Raw genomic sequence first — 21546 nt, 5'->3', positions numbered from 1 at the left:
GCAGTGGCACCATCTCAGCTCAATGCAACCTCTGTCTCCTGGATTCAAGCAATTCCCCTTCCTCAGCCTCCCTAGTAGCTGGGACTATAGGCGCATGCCAACATGCTTGGCTAATTTTTGTATTTTAGTAGAGGTGGAGTTTCACCATTTTGGCCGAGCTGGTCTCCAACTCCTGACCTCAAGTGATCTGCCTGCCTCAGCCTCCCAAAGTGCTGGGATTAGAGGTGTGAGCCACCATGCCCAGCCCAAAATGTAAATTATTTTGAAGATGCATCTAGTTATTAGCCTACCTGGGGGACACCCTTGGTATTAACATTTAACCATGTGTCATAGTAAAGGTTCCCTCCTCTCCCAGAATGGACAGTATCAAGGACCCTTGTTCAATAAGTGGTGTCAGATATTGTCTGATAGTCAAAGCCTTCTAAAATCTGGACTAAATTACCACTTCATCTTCTGCTACATTTTCTCCCTCACCAGATGCCACAACGACACTGGACACTACAGGCTTTGCCCAAATATATTATTCTATTTGTCCCTCTCAGTTTTATAAATTCAGGCCTTGATGCCAAATACACTTTCAAGTTCTGGCTGTGCAATGTCATAGATAAGACATATTGGTCAAGATTTCCACCCTAAAATAAAAAACAGTAATATTATCAAGTAATTACACAGAAAATATTCGCCATTGTTATTATCTTTGTTTTTTCTTTTACTTCTCTCACTGTTGAAGTTCTACTTAACCTCCAAGTCAAAATGAAATACAGACGCTCCCAACAAATGAACTCCCCACTACTGCTTTCCACCCTCAACACCATGATGCTTGGTTTTCCACTTACTTCACCAATAACAGTTTCACACTGTCATCATCTCCGTTGCGGCCTTCTTTCTCTATAGAAGTCAGAGTTGGTTTCATCTTTGTATTCCCCACACAAAAATAAGTTGCTTATATGGAGCAGAATTTCAGCAAATATTTGTTAGCTTGAGCTAAATAGTGATTATTATTTTGTCTCATACTCCTGCCCTTTGTTAATTTAGCATAGAGAGGTTAAAGGATTTTAATGGAATATGGAGTTATTCCATCATATAACTTCTTTCTTTTTATAAAGGGTTTCTGGAACCACATTGCAAACTTCTTAGGTGTAAGCTACACTTGAGTTGAATGCAGCACCAAAAAGCACTTCCAATCTCTTCTTCCCTTGAAAGATCACTGATGGATGCTGGTGGTATTAGTCTGTTCTCACACTGCTAAGAAAGACATACCTGAGACTGGGTAATTTATAAAGGAAAGAGGTTTAATTGACTCACAGTTCCACATGGCTGGGGAGGCCTCACAATTATAGCTGAAGACAAATGAGGAGCAAAGTCACTTCCTACGTGGTGGCAGGCAAGAGAGCTTGTGTAGGGGAACTGCCCTTTATAAAACCATCAGATCTCATGAGACTTATTCACTATCACGAGAACAGCATGAGAAAAACCTGCCCCCATGATTCAATTACCTCCCACCAGGTCCCTCCCAGGACATGTAGGGATTATGGGAGTTACAATTCAAGATGAGATTTGGGTGAGGAAACAACCAAACTATATTATTGGTCTAGTGAAAAACTGCAGTGCTGGACATTATCAGCCAGATTCTTCAGTGACATTTTTTGGTAATAAAAACCCATTGGCTAAAGAAACTGAAACAGAAGGATTAGAAAGGCAGCTTCTCCATCTTTGGACATGGAAATCAAAGGGAAAGAGGATGGCTAACACTTTTCTAAACTTCCTCTAGGGGATTGATCTAATTTTATTTTAATTTGGAGAAATAAAGTGTGTCATCAAACTTGCATCCTAAACTTTTACATTTTTGACCACGTTTTTACTGTTAAGGCAGTTATGCATGTGTGCCTATATACACAAATAAGGTCTGGGGAAGACTGTGAAGCTGCAATGGGAAAATATGTAACAGTATAAAGTATAAGCATAGTGACTTAACCTGTTTGCAGATAATGTCAGCCTTACTTCAAAGCAAGTTCTAGTTGCTATTTAGTCTTCCATTGTCTTGAAGGATCTTTTGCAGGGAAGAATAACAGAATGTTTGACCTAGCAGGAACTTGGAAATTGTACAGCACTTTCATATGATGTAGAAGTATCCTAAAGCCAGTGCAGAAGTGAGACCTGATAATGGTCACATGGAGTAAACAGCACCAGTGAGACTGGAATCGGATGTTTCTGTGCCACTTTGTTCTGATCAAAAGCTACCTATAGTAACTACTCAAAGATAGCATTCTTTGCTTTCTTCCTAAGCATCAGGCCTGCTTTATTTCAAGCTGTTTCCTTTGCAAAATTATTACTTTGCAAATATTAGCAGCTATGTTGGAAAACAACACAATTTCAGTGTTCTCTATGATATGAAAAGAGAAGGAAAGCTTTGCAAATATTTTTCTAAATATAAGTAGTCCTAACTATGGGGCTAATCATTTTCCTGTTACCTTTATCCTCACTCTTAGTCTAAAAGTATATGCTGTTGAAAAATTTGTTCTGACCAGTCCTTTTTTTTTTTTTTTTTGGATAGCAGCACTTTTCTTCGCATCTCTTTAACTTTGGGCATCTGCAGGTCCTGCTTTGGCTTTGTTCCTAATTACTATATTATTAGCTGATTTTCATCTGTTCTTGGCCATTTAGCCTACGTGGACTTGTTTTCTCTGCCCTACTAATTAGGAGTTGAGCAGTGGGGTAGCCAAAACAAGTCTGCCCAGATTCAAGAGATAACCTCATTCGGTATCAGTTTTCTCATTTCAACAAACTAGGGCTTCTTACATTTTGATACATTCCCTTTCAATCCTAATCCACTATTTAATAAAGTTCCCAAATTAACAACCCTGGGTCCATGTGGCTTATCCAAGAGAGCCCTGTGAGCTCCTGTTAATCCAGTCTCAGAGGCAGAGGATGGGCTTGGGCTGCTTCCTGAGAAGCTGTATCTAGTTTTAAGCTTCTGTGTTTGGCAGCTTCACTTGGAGAGAATTTACTAATAACTCAGAATGTAGTTTCCTCTGGGTGCCTCTGAGTGTGTGTAGGTTTTACATACCACAAGAGAATGAAACTATTGAAAAAGTTGAGCTTTACTGTACTAAATGGGAAACTCACACTGGATGGAAAAGAAACTTAGACTCTTTGAATTGTTCCCATTAAATCTGAAAAGTCCTAATTAATTCTCTTCAGCGGTCTGCATTTCCAACCATTTATGGATTACAGTGGAACAGGGAAAACAGGGCCTATGAGGAGCCCCCACATGGTTGAATGCTCATCTGTTGCTGTCTTGAAATTCTAAAAGCTGTAGTCTTTGAAGGTATGTTTTGAATGTCAACCTTGAAGCATGTGATTGAACAAAGGATGTACATGGAAAAAAGGTAAATGCCTTCCCCTGTAATGACACTGTTGTCCAGCTTTTTGAACAAGGCTCTCCCTTTTTCATCACTGTCCTGAGTAAGAATGAGGCATATGTCACAGAGTCCCTACTTCAGCATGGCCATTTGTACCCACATATGGCCCCGTAACTTTCTGTCCTGGCTTGCATCCTACTTATACATCACCTCAGTGACTCAAGTTCTCTTTTTCTCTCCTTCACTAGCAGTTATTTAAAACTATTTATTTAGCACTCGCTCTATGCCAAACACCATACCCAGGACTTCACCCACATCACTCATGGAATCACCATGGTGGCTCTCTGGGATCAGTGTTCTCATTATTCCCATTTTATAGGTGAGGAAATTGGAATTTAGGTTAATAACTTGCCCTGAGTCACATGGTAAGTGTTCGAATGAGGATCTGTTAGGATCTGAATCCTAACAGACTAAAGTCAGAGCCAACGCCCTAGAAACATGAATATAGGAAAAACAACATTTTAAAAACTGCCCAGCTCAAGAACATGATCTGAATATTACACTCTAACTAATTCACCCCATGATTTCGTCAGTGGTCTTTTAACATTTTATTGATTTATTTTTGCTTCTTTAAAAAAGTGTCTTCAATATAGTAGTATATTAGATTGTGATCTACTAAAATCCATCTTAACGAGGCATCAATGAGGGAATGATAGCTGTGATAATAGTAATAATAATGACCATCTACTTTCTCTCATTTCATTTTCATTATTTAAAAAAGGAGTAGCTGAGTAACCTGTTTTTCTGCGTAAGGTCGTTAGATCAAAATTGCACTTTCATTCACTTTTTATTATTTGTGTTTCCTGATCTCTCTTTGTGTCTCTCTCAGTCTGAGACTAGGTTTAGGAAAATGTGTGTGGCACAAGCGGCAAGTTCAAAATCTGTAGGTTTCAATTTATAGAACCTGATTCCATAAAAGGACATGTGGTCTCCATACCAATCCTGCAAATATTTCCAAAAACTCCTCTTTATATAATTCACCGTTTATGTCCAAGAACAATCCAAAAGACTTGCTGCAAGACACTGTCTCCCTCGACTGCCACGTGGGTCATTGCAAATCCTGATCTTCGATGATATTTCAGTCTGAAAAGAGGGAGAGTGGCTCACTTTCATGTCATTCCTCATCTTCTTCTATGGCTACTAAGTCAAAATCACAATGATACACATTGTATTATGTTTTCCCCAAAATCCATGTGTTAAAGCTCTAACTCACAGTGACTTACTGTGAGTCACTGTGCAGTCGCAAATGTGTAGCGCATTTGGATATAGGGCCTTTAAAGAAGTCATTAAGTTAAAATGACAGCATTAGGATGTGCCTTATTCCAATAAGACTGGTGTTTTTAGAAGAAGAGGAGATTCAGCACACAGACACATCAGGGATGTACGTGCACAGAGGGACGACCATGTGAAAAGACAGCAAGAGGACAGCCACCTGGATGCCAAGGAGAGAGGCCTCAGAGGAAACCTAACCTGCTGCCATCTTGGTCTTAAACTTGCAGCCTCCAGAACTGTTAGAAAACAAATTTCTGGGTTGTTTGTTTGTTTGTTTGTTTTGAGATGGAGTCTCACTCTGTCACCCAGGCTGGAGTGCAGTGATGTGATCTCAGCTCACTGCAACCTCTGCCCCCTGTGTTCAAGTGATTCTCCTGCCTCAGCCTCTCGAGTGGCTGGGATTACAGGCACCTGCCACCATGCCTGGCTAATTTTTGTATTTTTAGTAGAGATGCGGTTTCATCATCTTGGCCAGACTTGTCTTGAGCTCCTAACCTCGTGATCCACTCACCTCGGCCTCCCAAACTGCTGGGATTACAGGCGTGAGCCACCACGCCCGGCCACATTTCTGTTCTTAAACCACCCTGTCTGTGGTATTATGTTACAGCAGGCTTAGCTGACTAACACAGGATTCTTCTCATTTGCAGGCAAACACATTCTTAAACTGCTCATCTTGTTCCCTGTCCCTTCCAGCCATTGTCTAATATTTTGAACCCTTCTTCACAGTTAACTTCCTAAATCATTTATGTAGTCATCCTTGACTTTTTCCATCACTCATACTTAACATCCAGTTTGTTAGTAAATTACATTACCTTTAGCTTTAAAATATTTTCAGATTTTGATTTTTTTTCTCACCATTTGACTACTACCATCTGGTGCAAACTGCTATTATCTCTTACCTGGATGACAACGATAGCCCCCAACGGCTCTCTCTGCTTCTACCCGGTCCACCTTGCAGCAGCTTCTGATGAAAACCTACCAATTACCTTGCAACTTAGAGGAAAAGACTGTCTTTGAAAAAAGATTTCCAAAGCCAGACATGATCTATCCTACCACCCCCTTTCACCACGCTGAGCTCACCTGCTACCCCTTTTTACTTCATGCATTCTACTCAAGCCACGCTGGTTGTTCATTGTTGTTTCTTATCAATGCTATTTATGAAGCCACTTCAGGTCTCTTGTATGTACTGCCTCTTCTGCCTGGAATGTACTCTTCACAGATTTTTTTTATATATACATACTTTAGGTTCTAGGGTAAACGTGCACAGCATGCAGGTTTGTTACATATGTATACATGTGCCATGTTGGTTTGCTGCACCCATCAACTCGTCATTTACATTAGGTAGTTCTCCCAATGCTATCCCTCCCCCATCCCCCACCCCCCGACATGCCCCGGTGTGTGATGTTCCCCGCCTTGTGTCCAAGTGTTCTCATTGTTCAATTCCCACCTAGGAGTGAGAAAATGCAGTGTTTGGTCTTCTATCCTTGCAATAGTTTGCTCAGAATGATAGTTTCCAGCTTCATCCATGTCTCTACAGAGGACATGAGCTCATCCTTTTTTATGGCTGCATAGTATTCCATGGTGTACATGTGCCACATTTTCTTAATCCAGTCTATCATTGATGAACATTTGGGTTAGTTCCAAGTCTTTGCTATTGTCTTCACAGATATTTTCATGGGGCATGCTCTCTCTCATTTTCTATAGGTCTGTGCTCCGACACCTCATCATGAGAGAGGACTTCCCTGACCAACTTCTCTGACCTCCCTAGATAAGACAACAACCATATCCACTCAGCACTCCTTTAAGTCCCTTTAAGTCTTGCTTAATGCCGCATTATTCCTTCCAGCTGACATATCACATATTTCTTCCCTCTACGACAGAAGTAGCTTAAGACACTGTCAATTGACTGCTCAGTCCCAGCATCTGTAGCAGTGCCTGGAATGTAGTAGGTCTCAATAACTCTTTCCTAAAAAACAGCTCCACTTTATTATTTCCCTTTTATTCTCATATTTATTCCAAACTGGTTTTTCCTCTTGTCTTCTGAATTTTCTCTTATCAGGGTCTTCAGTGACTTCTGTTCTGCTAAATCCTCAACTAACTTTACCTCTCAGATGGTTTTATCAGAATAAAAAGCTACCCTCCTTTTGAATCACTCTCTCTTCCTAGCATCTGTGATTTTTCTTCTGTGCCACTGGCCACTCCTCACTTTCTCCTCCTTTATGCAACCTTGAAGCTGTGTAGTTCTTCAGAGATCTCACCAGAGTCCTCCTCTCTTCTCACCCTTCAGTTTCTCTCCAGGTGATCTCATCCCTCCCATGGCTTTAAATACCATGGGATGTTAAAGTCGGGAAATCTATTTTCTCGCTCAGCATTATCTTCTGAGCTTTAGGCAGATGCTGTCATTAGGAATCTAGGTGTGATGTGTGGAAACTAAGTGGCAAACCTATTTGTCCTTGAGTGTTACTTCCCTCAGAAAACATTTGATTGCTTAACTTGGAAAGCTGGGAGTCTCTTCCCTTTCCCTTACTTCTCAGATTCAATTCACTAGCAAGTCCCTGTCCATTCCACTGTTGAACCGTACCTTGTGTTTCCGCTGCCTTCTCTTCATCTCCTTTATCACACCCAAACCACCATCATTCCCTGCCTGAACCACTGCAACACCCATCTAAATGGTGTTTCTGCTTCTACTTTTGTCTTCTTTTAATCTGTTCTCTATGCAGTCACCAGTATAATCATATGATCATGCCACTTCCTTGCTTAAAATACTTCAAGTGACCCGCATTGCAATTAGGTTCTTAAGTCCATCATGATCTGGCCTCTAGATATTTCTTTTGCATGACATCTCATATCTCCTGCTTCCACTCATCATCCTACACATGCTCAAACTCATAAATAGCTCTTATTTATTGAGCACCTATTATGTACATTGTGGTAGTTATTTAACCTATTTACCATATCATTTTCACATTATGCAAAATGAGCATTAATGTCCCTAAATTTTAAATGAGAAAGTTGAATTCCAAGGAAATTAATCATGAAACTGAAATCATATTTGTTAAATAGATGAATAAATGAATGAATGAATTTGACCAAGACCACACAGCTGGATGTTGCAGATTTTGTTCACCACACAGGTTTATTAGGATGATACACAGGCCAATTTTTCAAAGCATAAAGTACTAAAATATAAATTTTAAAATCATATTACTGTTTGAAGTTTGTGTTACCCTGTATTAAAAAGGCACTTCTGCTGGGTAAGAAATAGACAACTAAAAGGCTGAGTTCTCAACATTAAAGAGCTTATTTTCTCACTAGGCAGGCAGGGCTTACACACATTGAACTCATAAGGAACAATAAAACGTGGCATTTAAAAATCCCTGGGCGAACAACTGGAAAAAGTCCTGTTTTGCATGCTGTTGCAGAAGGACACAAATAAAGAAAGGGGAACCCAGCCGATGAACACAATCAACTAAGTCAACCAATGTCATGACACATTGTAGACAGTCTCTGACATACAATGTAAAAGCCCCTAGAATTTAGCCCTGAGCACATAACCAACAAGAGTGTGTCAAATCTGAGCTTACCAAATAGTACCTAACAAATGAGGTCTCTGCTGACAATATGTCCACCCCACTCCTACAACTGCCCACTCCGTTAACCTCCATACCCTTTAACCTGATGTATTCTCTTTCTTCTCACCACCTGACACCATCTAATTATCTGCTTGTCATCTGCTTGTTGTGTCTCTGGTCTGTAACAGGGGCTAGCACTTGGCAGTTGCTGGAGAAATAATGTGTTACCTGCATGAATCATGAAGCACTAGATTGAACTGAATCCAGTCCTTAACTGAGGGACTCAGAGATTAGGATGGTCACTGTAACAATTATGGATTCTACTGTTACCCCTTCTTGACTGCAAAATACTGCCTAATTTTCTGCTCTCAGTTTTCAGGATGGGTTTCCCTTCCTTCTTAGCACATCTTATAATAGGGAAAGCTGCAGCCCCATCCACCCATTGTCCCCAGAGAATATGACCAGAGGCACAGGCCAGGCCCTCTTTAAAGACCCTCTGAGAGCTTCCCTGGGTAACTGTCTGGTGTCTCAGTGGCCTCACTTCCTTTGCTGCTGGCTCCAACCCAGAAGATCACCAGCTCATCTCCAAATGTGCTATTTATGACGATTCATCCAGAGACAGCCTTCCAGAACCCAAGGCCCCACACCGGCTCCATTCAGCTGAGACAATGTGCCCAAAAGCTACTGCAGGTTTCACTAAATTAAGGAGCAAATGTCAGACTTCCCTCGCATTATCAGACACACATTTTACATGGCCTCTTTATTGGGTTTTTATATCTTGAGGGGGTCTTAATAGGACGAAAGGGAGGCTTGCTAGGTGCAAATGAGTGCCGTTCGACTATTTAAAGGCACATTTAATTAAACTGGATTCATTGCCTGCATGGGGCAAGTTAAATGAAAACTAAATAGATGGAGTATGATTACATATTACTAAGAAGAGAGACAGCTCTGGAGACCAAATTCTTTTAACACAACATTAAGCTGAGCTCATTTCATATGCACAGTTTAGCACCGGCCTATAAGGAGAACGTGTTTTGAGAAAATCAGCAGAATGGTTATGAGCTCTAAACAGCTTTTAATAAAATGCAATGTTTCAGGGAAGGAGCAGCTTCTAAGCTTCACTTAAATATGCTAATTAAAGAAAATGAAGTTTCCCACTGATTCCAGGTTCCCTTTGTGTTCCCTCTATTTTTTATGTTCATCGCACCCAGGCTACTTTCTACCTTATTTTGTAAGCTCCCAGAAATGCTCCAGATTCCTTATTAAAAAGGTATCAGTGCTCACTGTGAGTTGGGAAGAGAAGAAAATAAACCCAAGTCTGCCAAATTGGTGACTTTATTCAAATTGACTCTCTGGGTCTGGGCGTCCATAGACTGAAATAATCCTCAGCTTCTAGCTAGAATCAAGACTATTTTGACAAATGGACCTCACTGAGTTTAGCAATAATAATAAAAGTAGTTTCCATCTGTTGAGTCTTTGTACTGGGACAGGTGCTTTATAGACATCACCTAATTTGATTCCCACCATCACCCGGGAAGATAGGTATTGATATCTCATTCCACAGAAACAGAAAGGACAAGGCTATTTGCTCAGGGTTACACAAACAGTCATTGGTGTTGTTGGGATTTAAACTCAGGTCTGACAAGCTGCAAAATCCCTGCTCCCTCACTGGCAACAATATCTGCCCTGATCCCATCCAGGGAGTCGTATCCCCAGGGAGGGGGTGGTATTTTAAAAGCATGTAAAAATAGTCAACATAATTTTGTATCACAAAAGAGGAGAAAAAAGAAAAACTTACACTGAATTTCAAAGCATGAACCCTTTTAAAGTAATCTTCTTGGCTGCTGGTCCACAGGTTAAAAAAAAAAACAAGTTGAAACATAATTGATCTGATTTATCCATCCCCAAGTTACAATCTTCAGCCGTGGCCCCTCCATTCCTCTTTCTTCTGATAGCAATGTCTTGGTGTTACTGTGGAGTCAGCTTTCCCCTACTTTTGGTCCATGTGGCCTAAGCTGTATTTACCCTACCCTTTAGTTTCATGAGTTCGCACATGCCCCTGTCCTGGGCAACACGTCCCAAATTGGTTCACAAGTCCCACTCCAAGAAATGATCTCCAGCCCCAGTACTTTTGTCTGGAGCTACTGAGAGAGAGATCCTCCCTGTAGCTGCTAAGCGGATAGGATACATTCTCTTAGTGGTCCTCTTGGCACCACTCTCAGGCAAGGTGAGAACTTGCCTGAGAATGAAGCCCAGCTGAGAGACGGAAAGGTACATAAGCCCAGTGATATTGTTTGAGAGCTGAACCCAGGCACACATGAAATCAAATATCTGCACATGGGCTTTCTAGTTCATTACCCAATCAGCTCCATTTTGTTTTCAAGCTAATAGGAACCAGTTTTCTGTCACAGGCATCTGGAAAATATGGCTCCCAACCTCACCAATTTTACACTCGTAGAGTCTGAAGCCCAGAGAGGGAGAGTAGAATTTCTTAAAATTTTTACCACTAATTAGTGACATCTTTAAGCTAAGAATCTAGAACCCCCTCCTCTCCAGCCAGATTTGTTTCCTTTACTACAACCTGCTAGGCCATTGCTTCTCAAAGTCCGATCACCAGACCAGCACCATCAGCATCATTTGCAACTTGCTAGAAATGCAGACTCTAAAACCCCCATCCAAGACCTACTGAATCAGAATCTCTGGGAGTAGGAGTAGCAGTCTGTGTTCTAAAAAGTTCTTCAGTTGACTCTAATGCCTGCTGAAGTTTGAGAACCCCTGCTCTAGATCAATGTTTTTCCAAGTTTTGAATCCTCATCACAAGAAAACATTTTCCCTCCACCATTTCTGCTCAAATTTTCTGTAATTCCTGAAGCTCGATTTTAGGGTGAGATATTCACTAATCTCTACATAAAAAGGGACCTTTTGAATATTTGCAGAATTAGAAGGGAGAAGTGGGGTTGGGGAATGCACACCAATGGAGATCTGCCTTGGGAAATCTCAGGGCCTGTCCCAGCCCTCCTCCAAATCCAAATGTGGATGTAGACACGAGAAGAGGCAGCAACTCTTTAAGGGAGCTCAAGATCTGAAGCTTTGATGTCTAGAAATGGTGTAGGAAGCTAGTTGTTAATATATTCCCCTCAAACATGGGGAATGCAGCAGGGCTACTTCATGGCAAATGTATGAAAAACTGCACATGTTATGGAACCTGAAACTCTCCTTGCTGCATGCTCAGCTATCCTTCCCTGGGGAAATTCAGTCTTCTCCAAAGATAATTGTATCTATTATACCTGTGTACTCTGAGGCCTCATAGCTTTGGCGTTCTAACTTCCTAGGATGGATTTCAGGAGACAAAACTGTTCAACAAGAAAAGGGATCATCTGCAGGGGAAAGATTTGGGGGCAAGCTGATTTCACAGCCGTCCTAGGAACACTAGGAACTGCTTCTGCATCTTTGCAATGGTTAGTCATAGTTATGATTCCTGAATGCACCACAACCTTAACTCAGGCTATTTCCAACAATTTCTACTTATTATTTTATAAGATCAACTATCCTTTTCCTTGTAAAACTATTTCTGTCTTCCTTGACATTCTTCATTTTGTGTGTGTTACCATTGATTCTTATGCATGATTTTGTTACATTTATCACATTAATATTAGGAATAATTCAACACTAAGAATAATTTTTATAATAATAGATAATACATTTTATACTTGTTATTATCTATTTTGGGGCAGCCAGGGAGCTCACCATCTTGAGAAATTAATAACAGCTGCCATAAATCCAATACCTGACATAAACCAGGTGCAGTGCCTAGTGAGTTACAGACATTATCATAGGTGAGGAAATTGAGGCACAGAGTTTATCGCTTGTCCAAGGTTGCATAGCTGGTGAGTGGTGGAGCCAGGACTGAACCCCAGGACTGAAACCCAGTCTTAACCCCAGTAATTTGTCATATAATGACAAAATTATTCTTGCCATTATATCTATCTGCCTCTCTCATTCATTCATTCATTTAACCTACACTTAAGCCACTTCAGGAGAGCCTTCTCCTTACTGCTTCCACAGTGTGGCTAGGCATGTGGACATCCTGAGGGAATACGCTTCAGGGATTTCTGACTTCCACAAGCTCACAGAATGGTAAAGAGAAAGGCCCCAGTACTGCAAAAAAAATAAATAGGCAAATACAATCCGGTAATGATAAGGGGCTCTTGTCTTGGATCTTCATAGTACTGCTCTTCTACAGACTGCTAACCTCTCAGTACATCAGCAGTGAAATCATAAAAAGATTGTTATTGTTTCGCTGTTTTTTGTTTTTGTTTTTGTTTTTTTCATACAGAAACAAAGCTCATGACTTTGCAATATCTTCAGGCTCCAAGGAAGATCAAATTAAGCAGGTTATCTTGGTACTGTCCATTATCCCAGGCCTGCTTGCCTATCCCAGCTCTAATTGCCAGCTTTCCTGGGCAGAAATAATTCCAAGCTGCATGCTCTGCACTTTCTCCTCCTTTTTAATATCATCAGATTTGAAATAGACATACGCGGCAGCAGAGTTGCTGGAAGTATTATAGAAGCCCAGTAGGAGATATTTGCATATTTATGAAAATAGTTTACCTTCTGCTATGACAATAACAAATGTTCACAGTCTCAGCAATTTGCCCACTTTATTTGAGGAAAACCAGGAGTGCATTAACAATTTAGGAAGGGCTTTTGAGGGGTGGTTACACCACTATCTTATTTTCCTTGAAGTTATCATTTCAAGAGGGTACTTTTTGGGTGCAATTTCTAATGCAAGGAATGACCATCTTCTGACAGTGATAAACAGGGAAACTTTTCCAATCATCCCCAAAATGTGCCGAGAGTTTAGGTCAGACAGTGACAAACTTAGTGTTACAGTTTATACTAGGAATTCACACCCAACAAATGTAACTTTTGCCTATTTTTTTGATAACTACTTACGATTGACTCGTTGGTCTCTTGAATTGTTTTCAGCTTTCTAAAAATATTTCTGGTGATGTTAAGCAAAGAAGGATGCCAGTCTGACTCAGCAATAGTTAACTCGTAACCTTTCTCTAGAAAGAGAATGAGGATGTCAGAAAAAAAATATTTTCAAGAAGAAAGATGACTACGGTGCCTTTAATGACACTAAATCTCTGTCTAGCAGCCAATATTTGTATAAGACTATTCTAGCTACGAGAACAGTTTACTGTAATTTTAAATTGGCCTAAAATAAATGAGACCCAGGTGGAAGAAGCTGAATGGTATATTAGAAAGAGCAAAAGTTTTGAGGTTAGACAGACTTGGACACAAATCCCCACTGACTCACTTACTTGTAGTGGCCTTCTGGAAAACATTTTAACCTTTTTGAGCCCCCATTTTGTGAGCTGTAAAATGGAGATAACCTTGCCTAGGGTTTCATAAGCTTGAGCTGACAAAAAGAACCTCTAGTTCTGAGCACATAGTGCTGGTAGAATGTGAGTAGGTGCTCAGTAACCTCTCTCACAGAGTATGTGTTCCATGTTTTACTATTATTTGTGTTATAGTTATTGTACAGTTTAAATGCTGTTACTTATATTAGTTTTTTGTGGCTGCTGTGACAAATCACCACACACTTGGTGGCTTACAGTAACAAAAGTTTTTTTCTCTTAGAGCTCTAGAGGCCAGATGTCTGAGATTAAGACATTGGCAAGTCTGTGCTCCCTCCGAAGGCTCTAGTGAAGAGACTTTTCTTGCTCTTCAAGCTTCTGGTCACTCCATATGTTCCTCAGCTTGTGGCTGCAGAGCTCTAATCTCTGTCTTTGTCTTCCTGTGCCTTTCTTCTGTTTGTCTTCTCTTGTTTTGTCTGTTTTAGAGACACTGGTCGTTGGATTTAAGGCACACCCAGATAACCCAGGCTGATATCATCTTGAAATTCTTTACTTAATGACATCCTCAAAGATTCTTTTTCCAAATAAGGGCACATTCACAAGTTCTGGAGATTAAGACATGGACATATTTTTTTGAGAAGCACCATTTAGTCCACCACACTAATATATTGTGAAACTACCATGAGCCAACTTTCACAAGATGATTTATTTCAGTTGCTTAGCTTTTAAAAAAAAAACATTTGTACCATTATTAAGATGAAGAAAATACCATCTAACTCAAAATATTGCAGAGATTAAACAAGAATTGAGAGCTTTGGGTTTTGTTGTAATAAGAACCTTATTACTTGGTATAAACTTTGATAATTTATAGCCCCACTGTCCATAGTATCTTTAACTCAGGGGATGTTTGATACTCACCTCACACCTTTGGTTTGTTGTCTCTTGATCTTGGGATTCTCAGGCCTGTCATGAATTTTGCTCCCTGATAAGTAGCTGGATGGGTGCTGGGATTTAGACAAAAGTACAGTCATTTTCAAATCTCACTTTAAATAAATACATCGAATCCATATTTTAATCTTTCCTTTGCCTTTAAAAATAAACCAATGTAGATAGAACTTTCTGACACCCTTATAAGCTAGTTTGAGATCACTCAACTCATTTGCATGGATGACCTCTACTTGAACTCATTTCTCTGGAAATAAAAGTTTAGTTAACTACTAATTCAACTTAGAAAGTAATTGGAAGACTTCAGCAAATGAGGAAAATTCTCATTTTGTAGGGACTGGGGACTTAATTCAAATGAAAAGACCTTCATTGATGACATGAGTTAATTGTGCAGTTAACATAAAATAACCCTACCTAGAATTATGAAGACTCTGAAAGTATCAATTTGCAGGTATCAATGATTAAAAGATTCTTTAACAGAATATCACATTTGTTGAATTTTCTGCATATTGTATATTAAAGAAGACAGTCAGTGACCACTAGTAAGTCTAATACTTTATATAATTTCATTTGATAGAACCCTATTACAACCTCAAAATCTAGATATAGTGTTTCTTCAGTTTCCAAGACACTATACTCTCCTTTTTGCTGAATCCTTAACTTCTACCTCTAAATGTCAGAGATCTCATGGCTCAGCCGTAAACCCTCCTATCTAGTTACATGCCTCCTTGGAAATTCCATCCATTCCTTTGGCTGTTAATACTATTCACGTGCTACTAATGCCCAAATACTCTCTCTCTCTAAGGTTGAGTCCTATATCAGTCTACCTATTTGATGTTATTACTTGGATACCTCATAGTCATGTCAAAAGTAACCTGCTGAAAATTAATTCTCTTTTAGGTTGGGTTCCCTAAAAGCAGAGGATCAGACAAGAATTCTCAAGTAACTTATGACGTTGAAATTGATTTAGTGATAGTCAAGTGATTTATTTAATTAGTGCTCTCAGAAGGGGAGTGAGAAAAACAGGAGAGGGCTGGGCAAAAATGAAAGTGAGTCTAGCTTCAACATGATCCCATACAGAAGCTCTGGAATGCAAATTGTGCACTAAGCTGGTCCCACCTTGAGGCAAGGAAGGAGACTGGCCTTTTGTTACCACATGTCAGTTCCAGCTTCCTCAGGATTGACAGATTGTAAGACCTGACTTCCCCAACACTGCAACTACTGTCTTGCTGGGGAAAAGCTCCAGAGAAGGTGGCAGCTGTGAGCAACTAGCATCCAACACTCATAGCAGATGGGAAATGGGCAAATCTGCCAAGAAAGAAGGCAAGAACAGGGCACCAATAACATCCACTATAGCTTCTTAATTAATCCCACACTACATGGTCAAAGTTCTACCTACCGATTCTCCCTGATATCCACCATCTCTCTGTTTCTTCTCCCAATAACCTAGTGATGCAGGATTTTTCTCAGTCACTTTGTCAGCCGGGGACCTCCACAGCCAGTGACATCCTCACCTGGGCCTTGCTCAGTTCTGGGCCTGCTACAGGAGGCGCCCCATTCACTTGGCCTCCTGGGCCACACCTGGCTTGCACGCCAGCCTGGATCCTGCACTCGCCACAGGTTCTGTGCTTAGCCTATGGCTAGGCTGGGCCTGCCCCAGCCCACTTGTGTTACAGCTTGTACCCACGTTGGTGGTTCCCAAGTTCTTGTCCTGCATCCAAGAAGAATAAGGTTATGTTGACAATCAAAGGGTGAGGAGGGCAGAGAAGAATTCTATTGAGTGACAGAACAGCTCTCAGTTCCTCACAAGCTGAGGAATGTACGGAGTGACCAGAAGCTGGAAGAGCAAGAAAAGGCTCTCCATTAGAGCCTTCAGAGGGAGCACAGACCTGCCAGCATCTGCAAGGGTGGTCTCCCTCCCAGTGTAGCTGGGTCCAGGGCTTTTATGAGCTCAGAATGGGGAGTATGTGCTGATTGGTTTGTGAGTATGCAAAAAAGGTTAAAACAAAGGCACCACTGAAAGGTGGGCACAACAGTGTAGAAAACCAATTAGGGAAGGGTAGGTATATGTAAAATAGGTGAAGGGTGAGGATCAATTAGAAGAAAGCTGCCAAATGGGAAAAGAGACTCTCAATCCAGACCATGGATTTGACTCGTAGCTTGGCTTCCAGGCTTTAAACTGTCTCGGCTTGAAGGTAGGGTTTCATGGGGGACCCGCCCCTGTCTGCCTTCTGCCACTATCTCTAGGCCAAGCTACTACCACGTCTTATTTCAACTAGTAAAATGCTTCCAACACATGCCGCTATGTCCACCTTACTCATCAGCAATACATTGACCTCAGAAAAGCCAGGATTATTATTTTTTAAACACAAATCTGGTGGCTCCAAATGCTTTAATGTCTTCTTATTGCCTTTATAACTAATTTCAAAACCAAGGCCAAGATCTCAGAGCCACTGTGGCATTAGACCCCTGACTCCAATGCACTCTCCAATGATCTCTCCCTCTGATATACTATGCATCTGATGCTTCTGGTACTTTGGTCCATTCCTATATCATTAGAAGCTTCTGCCTTGTGACCTTCACTCATGTTATTTCCACTAATGAGATGAGAATACTATTTTTTTTTTTTGAGATAGAGTCTCACTCTGTCACCCAGACTGGAGTGTAGTGGTGCGATCTCAGCTCATTGCAACCCCTGCCTCCTGGGTTTAAGTGATTCTCCTGCCTCAGCCTCTCAAGTAGCTGGAATTACAAGTGCATGCCACCACGCCCAGCTGATTTTGGTATTTTTAGTAGAGATAAGGTTTCACTATGTTGGCCAGGCTGGTCTCAAACTGCTGACCTCAGGTGATCCACCCACCTTGGCCTCCCAAAGCGCTGAGATTGCAGGCATGCGCCACTGTGTTCAGCTGAGAATGTTTTTTCTAAGTCTCTGTTTATTTTGTTTGTTCTCATCACTCAGGTCTCAGGTTCAAGGACAATTGCCTGAAAGAGACCTCTTCTGATCTCACCTTGTTCACAACAGTAATCACAGTCTACAAGGTTATTTGTTCTCTGAAAAACCTAACTACTGAATGAGCTGGATTTGGTGTATGAAAGCAGAAAACAATTTTCTATTAACCTTGATCTCTTGACTCATTATCCTCCACACTGGGTAATCCCATTGCTTCTTCAGCTTCTCTCAGATATTAAAATTACAATCCAGTGAAACATCCACACTTTTAATATCTTTGACTTATACTATTTAAAGCTTTTTATCTCCCCCAGCTTGGATCTGCCTTGGGCTGGTAAAACGGCATTGCACAAGTAGGGCATGATCAACTTCTTTAGGATTCCCCTAAGCTTGTGTTCCTCTTCTGGCCGCACCCAGCTGTCAATGCTGAGATTTAACTAAATAAAAAGTAGCTGTAAAATAATCTGTTATTAGGTGGGAGATGTAATAGGCATACATGCTATTTTTGCAGGTGGATGACAATATATGAACAGTTCCATCCAGAAAGTCATGTGATTTTACTCAGTTTGCGATTCAGTTTGTGATTCTACTCAGATAGTGAGTCAAGAGATAAAGGTTAATCAAATAACTAATCAAAAGTAGTTCTTTCCCATCATTTAACTTTTTGTAAAAGAAGGTTTAATATTTACTTTTCTATTTGGGACCTACTGTAGGCAATTATAGCTTTCACAATATGATCCTTTAGAACTGTGGTTAATAGCTTAATAGCCCTTTTGAGAATTTCTGGAATCTTGAAAATCAGAGCCCCACTAATGCGAAGGAAGTTTGCCAACAACTGTGAACACTGGAAGTGAATGGGAAACTGAGTGTTGGTGCCCAAGTCACAGACACAACCTCCCACCAAATGGGCTCCTTAGTGAGAGAGGGATGACCCCAGTGGGAACTGAAACAGCCTCAAAGCTGGAGGCCCTCCTCTCCCTCCCCTTCTGCACTATCCTAAGTTTCTGTCAGCCCTCCACAACAAAACCTCACCACCTTACCCCAAGCTGTTAAGAGTAAGCTTGGTTGTACTTCATATCTTGAAGATTCTTATAGGCATCTTCAGATCTTGTGGGGCAATTAACTTCTGACTGCTAGAAATGACCAAAGTCCCAACTTGTGTGCCTGTTCATGGAGCTGTTTACCTTCAGATCTGTTTCTCGAATTTCCCCCTGCTCTGCTATGTATCACAAAGGGTGGGGAAGCAGTGGAGGGAGAAGGCTAGCTGATGCCTGCAGACTGTGTTTTCCAGGATCCTATGCCAAGAAAGGTACTAATGGAAGATTGGATGTTGGTGGAAAGGAGGGAGAAATTCCCACTTCTGCATTTAGGGTGTGATTCCCAGAAGCCACTGTTTCTCCTCTGGGTCTCCAGAAAACCCTGTGATGAACTGCCCTGATTCCATTTTTCACCAGGTGACTGTCATCCCAGTGCTCCGGTAACAACACTCCTCTCTGGTCCCTTCAGACTTAGGGTAGGAGCTTCCTACCGTCACGTATTTCTGGTTTGCCTCCCTCTGTACTGGATGCTTTCTCAGTGTCCTCCCTGCATTCTATATAGCTGTGGAAACAATTCTCTGTGTTTGTTTTAACTCCTCAGAGTGGGTTCTGTTCTTCTAGTGAGACCCTGGCTGATCAAGGCTGACTTTAGAAAAGGTGGGTGGGGTGGGGCAGGGCAGTACAGAGATGAACAAAAACCTATGACTATGGTATACAGAAGAATGAGCATGCTGCTAGAAATGAACAGGTCATGAGAAATGATTCAGACTGAAAATAAGATGTTGTTATCTCCCAAAATGCTGCATTGCAGGAAGGAAGGGAATTATTCACCACCACCTTACTGCTAGCGAACCATCATACCCAAGGCCTTAACACATCAAAACCACAGGCTTTCTTTCATGCAAGAGTACATTACTGGACTTCCCCTCAAAGAACTGCTTCGCTCTCAGCAGGAAAGCAAAGGGATCCTGTCGCTCAGGGAGTAGACAAGAGACCTTGTGATATTCAGGATGGGTGATGGGGATGCAAACTTCAAAATGGTTACTTGAAAGTGGTATTCCTAACACATTCTGTAACTATTAGTGAGTTCCTACCATGTGTTGTGTTGTTTTAGGTACTGGGGATAGAGCCGTGAGCAAATAAAACAAAGTCCTGTCTTCAAAGAATGTATAATATGGCAGTGGAAGGATGGGAGGGACAGACAATAAACAAAATAAATAAATAACTTTTTTTTAATGGTGATATATGCTACAGAGAAAAATAGTGTAGGGAAGTGGATAGTAAGTGTTGAGAACAGGGGGTTGAAATTTTAAATACAAGGTCAGGGAGGGCCTCAGAGTGGCATTTAAGTAAAGAGCCGATGGAGGTGAAGAAGAGAGTCATGGGTTTTCTGGGTAAAGGACATTCAGGAAAAGAGGTGGAAAAGATTTAGCATCATTTTGGGATAGGATGTGAGAAATAGAAAGGACTCCAGGAAGAATTCAAGGTTTCTGACCAGTGCTTCTGGAAGAATGGCATCAGTTGAAATGGGGCAAAGATGAGAGAGAGGATATTTGCTTGGGGTCAGGAAGATTAGAAGCTTAATATTTAGACACATTAAACTTGGTAAGCCTATTAGACATTTAACAGGGGATGTGACATAGGTAGTTGCTTCTATGAATCTAGAATTCATAGAAAGAGAGACAGAGAGAGAGAGAGAGATCTTAGAGTTGTCAGCATATCAAGAGTACTTAAACAGTATGTAAAGCCCCAAGAGAATGAAAGTGAGCATAAACAGGAAAATAAAGATTCCAAAATGAAGTCCTTGGTACTCCACCATTAAGAGGTCAGGGAGATGAGGGAAAGCTTGAAAAGAAGTTTTAGAGGTAGTGGCAAACGAGGTGTGAGGCAAAACATCAGGGGTGGGGGTGTCCTGAAAGTCAATTGAAGAATGTGTTTCAAGATAGAACATGTAAAATACTGCTGGTAGATGGAATAAGGTGAGCACCAAGGACTTACCACTGGATCTGAGGTCACTGATGGGGCTGCCAAGAGCAACATTAATGGAGTGGTGTGGAGAAAACATGGGGTGGAATCAAGGAAGAATTAAGAAAGAAAATGAATCCCAGCAAGTATAGAAAACACTTTCCAGGAAAGTTTCTGTAAAGGGAAAGGCAGAAATAAATAGTGGCTCGAGAATGAAGTAGAGGTAAAAAGAAGGTAGAAGAATAAAAAGCAAGTTATTATGTTGGTGAAAAAGACTTAATAGAGAAGAGAAAATCATTGTTTGGGAAAAAGAGGGGATAATTGCTGCCATGATGTCTTCAGACAGCGCAGAGGAGTTGGAACTTGGTGCACAAGTAAAGACACTCACATCTGCTAGAAGCATGGACAGTGCATCTATGGTACTGTTAGAGGAGTTATTAAGAAGTTACTTTTGGCAGATAGAGAGGAAAACTTCTTCCTTGGGAAGTTTTTGTTTCTATTAAAGCAGCTCCAGAAATGTTTGTTGTCTAGCAGGAAAGCCCCAGCTGTTACATGGGCCATGCTGGCCATTAGAAACTGGGTCCACCCAAACATGGTAATTCCTGTAGTCTTCTTCCTGCGCTTGGCCCAACATGTGCCTGGCAACATGGCTGCCCCCATATATCCCCACGTGTGTAGAACATCATGGTGGCCTGCATTTACATATTAAAAAGCTAGAGTGGGAAGGCCAGATTTTTTTGCCGGCTACCGTGCCTAGTCAAACCAATACCCTGAGCCCTATGCAAATCAGACACTGCCTCCTCCAGCCTCCTCATATAAGCAGCCACTTTTCCACAGCACACAGAGTTTCCTCTTTCAGCTTTGGAGTTCCCCTCCCTCTGTCTCTGTATGGGAGAGCTTCCTCCTTCTTTCTTATTAAACTCTCTGCTCCTTAAAACCACTCCACGTGTGTCTGTCATTTTATCAAAATCGGCGTGAGACTAAGAACCCTGGTGTTCCTCCAGTCATCGGAACCAT

The 21546-nt window shown here is 41.1% G+C and overlaps 2 long non-coding RNA genes across 9 annotated transcripts in view; one reads left to right on the top strand and one right to left on the bottom strand.

The window, feature by feature from the left end:
- Positions 1 to 16495, bottom strand: part of LOC112132276 (uncharacterized) — a 92184-nt gene extending 75689 nt beyond the window's left edge. For 3 of the 7 annotated variants that reach the window (XR_008522757.2, XR_010135976.1, XR_010135977.1), the window contains exons 1-3: positions 15974 to 16187; positions 14548 to 14633; positions 13223 to 13335 (exon numbers count right to left, since the gene is read on the bottom strand). This is a non-coding gene — a long non-coding RNA (uncharacterized LOC112132276). Of the gene's footprint in view, positions 1 to 4190; positions 4506 to 13222; positions 13336 to 14547; positions 14634 to 15973 lie in introns of those variants that run through there. The other 4 variants (XR_010135979.1, XR_010135980.1, XR_010135978.1 and 1 more) reach the window with 4 other exon arrangements.
- A 108-nt stretch (positions 16496 to 16603) lies between these two features.
- Positions 16604 to 21546, top strand: part of LOC129057974 (uncharacterized) — an 84199-nt gene continuing 79256 nt past the window's right edge. The window contains exons 1-2 of one of the 2 annotated variants that reach the window (XR_010135981.1): positions 16604 to 16769; positions 18819 to 18981. This is a non-coding gene — a long non-coding RNA (uncharacterized LOC129057974). Of the gene's footprint in view, positions 16770 to 17570; positions 18982 to 21546 lie in introns of those variants that run through there. The other variant, XR_010135982.1, reaches the window with a different exon arrangement.

Source organism: Pongo abelii, chromosome 11, assembly GCF_028885655.2.
Source record: "Pongo abelii isolate AG06213 chromosome 11, NHGRI_mPonAbe1-v2.0_pri, whole genome shotgun sequence".
In the NCBI taxonomy this organism is placed as follows: domain Eukaryota; kingdom Metazoa; phylum Chordata; class Mammalia; order Primates; family Hominidae; genus Pongo; species Pongo abelii.
This window is presented reverse-complemented; position numbering and strand designations above follow the sequence as displayed.